This window comes from Bombina bombina, chromosome 2 (assembly GCF_027579735.1).
Source record: "Bombina bombina isolate aBomBom1 chromosome 2, aBomBom1.pri, whole genome shotgun sequence".
NCBI classification, from domain to species: Eukaryota; Metazoa; Chordata; class Amphibia; order Anura; family Bombinatoridae; genus Bombina; species Bombina bombina.
In genome coordinates this window covers 178,553,015-178,562,230 of record NC_069500.1, presented here as the reverse complement: position 1 = coordinate 178,562,230, position 9,216 = coordinate 178,553,015, and positions in this window count along the sequence as shown.

Below are 9,216 nucleotides of genomic sequence, written 5' to 3'. Positions count from 1 at the left end.
CCTTTTGCTCGAATTCATTTAAGACCACTGCAACTGTGCATGCTCAAACAGTGGAATGGGGATTATGCAGATTTGTCTCCCCAGATACAAATGGACCAGAAAACCAGAGACTCACTCCTCTGGTGGTTGTCTCAGGATCACCTGTCTCAGGGAATGAGTTTCCGAAGACCAGAGTGGATCATTGTCACGACCGACGCCAGCCTCTTAGGCTGGGGTGCGGTCTGGGAGTCCCTGAAAGCTCAGGGTCTATGGTCTCGGGAAGAATCTCTTCTCCCGATAAACATTTTGGAATTGAGATCGATATTCAATGCGCTCCAGGCCTGGCCTCAACTAGCGGAGGCCAAATTCATCAGATTTCAGTCGGACAACATGACGACTGTAGCGTACATCAATCATCAGGGAGGAACAAAGAGTTCCCTGGCGATGAGGGAGGTATCCAAGATCATCAAATGGGCGGAGGATCACTCCTGTGATCTATCAGCAATTCACATCCCAGGAGTGGACAACTGGGAAGCGGATTATCTGAGTCGTCAGACTTTTCATCCGGGGGAGTGGGAACTTCACCCGGAGGTTTTTGCCCAGTTAACTCGACTATGGGGCCTTCCAGATCTGGATCTGATGGCGTCACGTCAGAACTCCAAAGTTCCACGTTACGGGTCCAGATCCAGGGATCCCAAGGTGACATTGGTAGATGCCTTAGTGGCGCCTTGGTCGTTCAATCTAGCTTATGTCTTTCCACCGTTTCCTCTTCTCCCCCGGCTAGTGGCCAGGATCAAACAGGAGAAGGCTTCGGTAATTCTGATAGCTCCTGCGTGGCCACGCAGGACTTGGTATGCAGACCTGGTGAATATGTCATCGGTTCCACCATGGAAGCTACCTTTGAGACAGGACCTTCTAATCCAAGGTCCATTCAAACATCCAAACCTAGTTTCTCTGCAACTGACTGCTTGGAGATTGAACGCTTGATTCTAGCTAAGCGTGGGTTTTCGGAATCAGTTATAGATACTCTGATCCAGGCTAGAAAGCCTGTCACCAGGAAAATTTACCATAAGATATGGTGGAAATATCTTTGCTGGTGCGAATCCAAGGATTACTCATGGAGTAAGATTAGGATTCCAAGGTTACTATCTTTTCTCCAAGAAGGATTGGAGAAAGGTCTGTCAGCTAGTTCCTTAAAAGGACAGATATCTGCTCTGTCTGTCTTATTACACAAGCGTCTGGCAGCCGTGCCAGATGTTCAGGCGTTTGTACAGGCTTTAGTCAGAATCAAGCCTGTCTACAGACCTGTGGCTCCTCCATGGAGTCTAAATTTAGTTCTTTCAGTTCTTCAAGGGGTTCCGTTTGAACCTCTTCATTCCATAGATATTAAGTTACTATCTTGGAAAGTTTTGTTTTTGGTAGCTATTTCTTCTGCTAGAAGAGTTTCTGAATTGTCTGCTTTGCAGTGTAATTCACCCTATCTGGTGTTCCATACAGATAAGGTCGTTTTACGTACCAAACCTGGTTTTCTTCCAAAAGTGGTTTCCAATAAGAATATTAACCAGGAAATAGTTGTTCCCTCTCTGTGTCCTAATCCAGTTTCTAACAAGGAACGTCTGTTACACAATCTTGATGTGGTTCGTGCTTTGAAGTTTTATCTAAAAGCAACTAAAGACTTCAGACAAACATCATCTTTGTTTGTCGTCTATTCTGGCAAGAGGAGAGGTCAAAAAGCGACTGCGACCTCTCTGTCTTTCTGGCTGAAAAGCATCATCCGATTGACTTATGAGACTGCTGGAAGGCAGCCTCCTGAACGAATTACAGCTCACTCTACGAGAGCTGTGGCTTCCACATGGGCTTTCAAGAATGAGGCTTCTGTTGAACAGATATGTAAGGCAGCGACTTGGTCTTCACTGCATACATTTGCCAAATTTTACAAATTCGATACTTTTGCTTCTTCGGAGGCTATTTTTGGGAGAAAGGTTTTGCAAGCAGTGCCCTAAAGCTTTGGTATTGGTTCCCACAAGTAAGGATGAAGCCGTGGACCGGATACACCAATGTAGGAAAAAAAAAGAATTTATGTTTACCTGATAAATTTCTTTCTCCTACGGTGTATCCGGTCCACGGCCCACCCTGGCATTTTGGTCAGGGTTAAATTTATTTTTTGTAAACTACAGTCACCACTGCACCCTATGGTTCTCCTTTTTCTCCTAACCGTCAGTCGAATGACTGGGGGGGCGGAGCCTGAGGGGAGCTATATGGACAGCTCTGCTGTGTGCTCTCTTTGCCACTTCCTGTAGGGATTGAGAATATCCCACAAGTAAGGATGAAGCCTTGGACCGGATACACCGTAGGAGAAAGAAATTTATCAGGTAAACATAAATTTTGTTTTTACCTCTGTGATTACCTTGTATCTAAGCCTCTGCAAACTGCCCCCTTATTTGAGTTCTTTTGACAGACTTGCATTTTAGCCAATTGGTGCGGGCTCCTAGGTAACTCCATGTGTGTGAGCACAATGTTATCTAGATGACACACATGAACTAATGCCCTCTAGTGGTGAAAAATTGACAAAATGCATTCAGATAAGAGGCAGCCTTCAAGGTCTAAGAAATTAGCATATGAGCCTACCTAGGTTTAGCTTTCAACTAAGAATACCAAGAGAACAAAGCAAAATTGGCGATAAAAGTAAATTAGAAAGTTGTTTAAAATGACATGCCCCATTTGAATCATGAAAGTTTTTTTGACTAGCATATCCCTTTAAGCAATTTAAAGGAATTTTTCTTTCAACCAGAAAAAAAAATATTTTAAAGGGCCATAATACCCAAATGTTTAAACACTTGAAAGTGATGCAGCATAGCTGTAAAAAGCTGACTAGAAAATATCTCCTGAGCATCTCTATGTAAAAAAGAAAGATATTTTACCTCAAAAGTTCTTCAGTAGCCACCTCCCATTGTAAAGGATTTCTAAGCAGCATTTTAGTGTGTCTGTCCTGGGACAGCTGAAAGGATGAGCATCGTGAACTCTCATATTATTTCACCAATCAGGTAAAGGAAGCTTACTATGAAATCTCATGAGAGTTAAGTCAAATCTCATGAGATCACAGTAAGAGTTCATGACCTCAGCACTGCTGATGCTGATTGGCTGCTGTTCATTTCTTCATTTTATTTTTATTTTTACCTGCAGCTGGGAGCAGCTGAGTATAACTTTTTACACAGAACTTACTCTGCTGAGCTGAGGAGACTGTGAGGTAAAATATCTTCCTTTTTTACATAGAGATGCTCAGATGATATTTTCCTGTCAGCTTTTTACAGTTATACTGCATCAGTTTCAAGTGATTTAGCATATGAGTATTATGTCCCTTTAACCCACACCATCACAGATACTAGCTACCACAGGATATTATCATGACACAGTAGCATGACTTAAAAAAAGGAATCATCATAAAAAAGAGAGAGAAAATTACTTTTATAATGGGCAGGTGGGGTAAAATAGTAAAAATAAAAGGGGTAGACTGACTTAATGGTGTGACGGATTATGAAAGCAATTAAAGAGGCTTAAAATTCAATGTATTCCACCTTCATGCTTATAAAGGGGATTTCTTTTAAGCATAAACCACTTATTCTTCCTAATATTAAGTGTTTGAAATCACCAAAGGCGCTGTTTTTAATGGATTCACATTACATGTACAACTCATCTATCCCACATACACAAAAAGAAAACCCCATGCATTGTACATACACATTGAAACACACATATCTCATCCTGCCTACACAGAATAGCACCCACATCTTAATCATTCCAGATACAATCAGAACATTACAAACTATGTGTCATCTATAGGCATAATCAGTCTATCATGTGTCTGTAATGTATCTTACATAAACATTCTAACATGCACCTGCCATCTATCCCAAATATACATAATTATAGGCATCTCTGTTCTTTTTTTGCTTTTCAATATGGATCTTTCAGTAATCTTACATCCATAGCAAGGGAAATTCACAGATCTTCATTCTGTTTTTTTATGCTCTATATAAGTTCATAGGTACATAGAATTTACCTATAAAATGTATAGCAAATTAAATGTAATCCATTCGAACATCATAAACTGTATGTGTGATCTAGATTACATAATCAGTTTATCATGCGTTACCTATATTACATTAACATTCTAAATGCATATAACGGCTATGGTATTTATAGGGCTAGATTACAAGTGGAGCGCTAATTTATTGTCCATTTGCGGGTGTGCTATAAATTAGCGCTCCACTTGTAATCTAGCCCAAAATCTATACTTACATTCAAAAGTTGTGTAAAATTGAACAGATTTATGTTTAAGATGTTATGACATTCAAAAAACATAATTGGGTGCAGCACACAAGGACCGGGGCTGTTTCTGGAGGACAAATGCAGCTGAATGTTGCTGTCACTTGACAGTACAAGGGAGGTGTGCTGCTTGATACTGCAGGGGATGCTGTTTTCAAAGCTGCGGTTTCTTCATTAGCAAAAATCTACTCATCATAAACCGCATGACCACACTACATGCACACACACATATATATCATTTATTAAAAGTAAAATATTGTAATCAGTTGATATTTATTATTTAAGAATACATCATGTGACAATGAAAGAAATCAATTTTTAATCTCTCTTAAATCTAAGCGTAGCGCGATATCAATATAGCGACCACGCTAACTTTAGAGCGGTATTACAATATAGAAGTAAATGCGACTGCTCGAGTGCAAACTAATTTTGCGATCGTCGGATTAACGTGACTAAAGACCTCACATAAAAGGTAAGGGGTTTAAAAAAATGTGTACTAAACACAACATACAGTTAATACATTTAAAAATATCGTTACACTCATATAAACACTGATAAAAAGTATTAATATAAATTTTAATAAAAAAGTTATAAGGGTCAAAAGATATATGGTATGTGATAAAGTGTATGGAAATGGCTATTTTATATATACAATTTTACAAAAAATCATCAGATATATTTAAAATAAATAGAACAATTTCTTCTATGTGAAGAATATTGGAATGTAAAATATTCATAATTGATGTTGGGTTTAGCACACTTGGCTAAATGAGCTCGGGTTAGCGTGCAAGCGATGTGTGTTAGATTTTTTTCTCAAAATACAGCTTCATTGAAGTCTATGGAGATCAGAAGTTAAAAAGGTTGCAGTATCCGAAGTCCTGAAGTAAGCTCAATGGGTTTTGCTTGCACGCAAATAATTACCTTCAGCTTGTAATACGAGCTCTAACCCGTACGCTCAGAAAGCTTACTTGTAGCAGTGTTTGCGCTTGAGTGGGAATGCAAAATACTGCTCCACTTGTAATCTTGCCCTTTATTCAAGGGGTAACATCTTAGCACACATGTGAGTTGTATTTCTCTTTAAACACCTGATATTAAAGGGATGTGAAACCCAAAAATCTTCTTTTGAGGTTCAGACCAGTGATGTGCAGTCACTAGAGGCAGGTGAGGCAGTGCTTCACCTCTCATATGGGCAAAAATATATATTTTTTTATTGGCTTTAAAAAAAAATTGTAAATTTTTTTCCCCAGCATTTTTTTTTCTCACAGCTAAATGTTGTGCAATGAAGAGGCACAAGCAGGTCTGCCCACCATTACACAACATGCTGCGCCACCTGCTGGATGCAAGTGGTTAAGATCATTGCATGGTCCATTAACTGCTTATTTGAGGCAGTCCTCTTTGGGCTGAACCAATCCAGCTAGAGGCATTAGTAAGTGGAACACAGGGTTGGGGCTGGATGTTAAATCATATAAAATAAAACAAAAACGGAAAAAAACAACTTTCATATATTTTGTTGCTGTCCTGTGAACCTGCTAGCTTTGCTAAAGTGAAAAAGAGAGTTCTGTTCTTCCCCTCTAAGTGCAGTGGAATGTGCCACTGTCACTTCCTGAATCCTTACAGAGCAGGAAAAGAGGCACAGAGAGCACTGTTTCAGCCCCATCTTATTAAAGTAAGATTTTACTGAAAAGGATTCTGTTAGTGTAAATGATAATTTAATGAATGTGGTTTAGTGTTTGTTTACTCTTTTATAGCAGGGTCGTTTTTGTATTTTGTTTACTCAAACTTTACACCCACTAACTTAGCAGCTTGCCTCTGTACTGCACACTAATGTATGGTCTCATTTAGTTATAGTCTCACTTAGGGCTCCATGTACTAAGCAGTCAATTCATCCGTCATTGTAGACGCGGATAAACTCGCCGTTACTCGCCGCGGGCGAAATGGTGTCCGCTGTCGCTATGTACTAATATTCCCCCAATAAATAGACAAGTCTAGCCCGCCGCGAGCAGTTGCGGATTGTTGATAAATTTGACGCCTCGCTCGCCGCGACTAAGCTGATGTACTTAACTTTCAGTTGAATTGTCTGGCCAATTATTAACACGTGACATGCAAGGTGTCACGAACATCATAGTAGTCGCGGGAATAGAATTTTGCTCCTATAAAAGTTCAACTTATCTAAACAACTTTATTATTGTTCAAAAGTTTTTGAAGAGTGATAACAGAGCGTTATTTTTGTAATATTTATTTACAATTTGGATATGGCTTCATCTGGATCTGATAATATATAAATATTAATATAAAAATAATTATAAAGATTGACAACTATACAATACAAATTTAAATAGATTACTCTTTAATTACAGTCGACAAATTGGGCGCAATTTATGTACATGGAAATGAGAGACAAATTAGACGCCAGTTATGCTGTAAGTACAATGCTGATATTACTGCCTTTTATATATGTCTAGACTGGCGTCTAGATTGACTTTCCTATTGTTTTGTACCTTGCCCGCCACCTAAAAGGTGGCGAGGCAAAAATAACGAGGTGGGAGCGGAAATTGTAGCGAGCGGACAAATAGATTTTTTAGTACATTCGTTTTTGGCGAGTTGGTGGTCAAATGTGTCTAATTACAGTGAAAAATGGAGCGGTAGCGAGGTTTGGCGGATAAGTACGCTCGCAATTTTAAAGATGCGAGTTTTAACATAATTGACGGCTTTGTACATATCAGTTTGCGAATTTTGACGCGAGATTTGTTGCGGGTAGCTCGCTGACTGCTTAGTACATGGAGCCCTTAGTCTCTGTAGCTCTGCTGTTTTATTACTTAAAATGCAGTGGTCCCCCCTTGTGTGTGTGTGTGTGTCTCTCTCTCTCTATCCATCTCTCTCCTTATGTGTTGTTCTCCCCCATGGTCTCTTTCTCTCTCTGTCTCTCTTCCTCCCCCTCTGACTCTCATCCCTTATGTAATGAAAGAATCTATAAGCATAATTTGCAGCATTAAAGTAAAAAGTATGTTTTAAACATATTTTAATGGGCATGGATTTCTAGATCTCATAATCAGAGCAAGCATTGTGTTATCTGGCAAGAGTTTCTGTTACAATCCTTTTAGACTAAAATCAGATGTTTACTAAGTTCACCAGTTTTCCAAGACACCATTTAAAGGGACATGAAACCCATATGAAACCCATATGCAAATTTAAATAACTTTCCAATTTACATCTAATATCTAATTTTCTTCATTCTTTTGATGTCCTTTGTTGAAAATCATATCTAAATATGCTCAGTAGCTGCTGATTGGTGGCTGCACATAGATACCTCATGTGATTGGCTCACCCATGTGCATTGCTATTTCTTCAACAAAGGATATCTAAAGAATGAAGGTGTATCCTGCCACTGCCTCACCAGCCTCTGACGTCACTGCACGTCACTGGTTCAGACAGAGCTTACTATTTAAAAAAAAGTTTCCAATTTACTTCTACTATCTAATTTACTTCATTCCCATGATATTCTTTGTTAAAGAGATACCTAGGCAAGTATCTAGAGCAGGGAATAGTGCTGCCATCTAGTGGTCTTACAAATGGATCACATCCATATAGTGCTGCAGACACATTCACTGAGCTTATGTCCATGCTTTTCAATAAAAGATACCAAGAGAACTATTTTAAAATAGAAGTAAATTAGAAAGTTGTTTAAAATTGAATGCTCTATCTGAATAATGAAATAATTTTTTGGGGATTCATGTCCCTTTAATAATGTGCTCCTGCAGGGGCATTAAAAGAAATACATTTCGTAATCACGTCAAATGAACTTAGTAAAGCATTTTGAGGACAAGTTCTCATGAGTGCCAGTGCCAAATTGCCAATAATTTAAATATTTCTTTTTTTATTTTTTTTTATTTTATAACAATCTTTATTAATATCCAAAAAGAAAAGCAAATACACAAAAAAAAAAAAAAAAAACAATAATAATTCCCCAAAATAACAACAATTTTAGATCAAAAAAGAAAAAAAAGTAGCAAATTTCAGAATTACTCTTTTTTTTTTTTTTTTTTTTTTTTTTCTTTTCCTCTTCTTCCTTCTTTTCCTCTCCCTGTCCTCCTATCCTGCCCTATCTACTTTCGTAGATACTAGCTATCCATGTGTTTCCCCCCCCCCCCAAAAAAAAAAAAAGAAGAAAAAAAAAAGGCCCCACAACTCTCCCACACTCCACTCCCCCCCCGGCACTCCAGTCTCTCCCATCCTATCTCCTCAAGTTAAGTTTAAATTAATGATTTGTTCTATATAGAGTACAACCCCCTCACTTTGACAACAGGCAAAATCCCTCCAGGTCCTAAGAAAGCAATTTCCTCTTACCCCACTTAACTTATACTCAAAAGCTGCCTTGATCATTGAGTCTAGCAAAAGATTTTTCACTTCCGTCATGGAGGGGATTTTAGAAGTGATCCAATGTTTGAAAATAAGTGTCCTAACAATTGTTATTACCGTATGTATAAAATTTGCTGTTTTTCCCCAAGAATTATGGCCTACCAAGAAGAGAATAGAATCTGTTTCCAGGTAGACCCTCAGTTTCCCTATCGATGAAAGATAATACTCTAACCTCGCCCAAAACTGTTTGAGTTTAGGGCAATCCCATAACAGATGACCCAAGTTGGGATCTTGAAAGGAACATTTAGGACAAACATTGGTCACTTTTTTATTTCATTTAGCCACCCTACCTGGGGTTAAATAATCCCTCTGGATTAACCTAAATTGTGATTCTCTATAATAAGAAGCAGAAAAAAGTCTTTGAGTAAATTTAAGACTATTCATAAGTGATCTATCTAGGTCTTCTGAGTCAGTTATTTTATTCCACTGTTTAACTAGCTCCTGTAGCGTACCCTCTTCCTCTATGGATAGAAGAAATCTATAGATAACTGACAG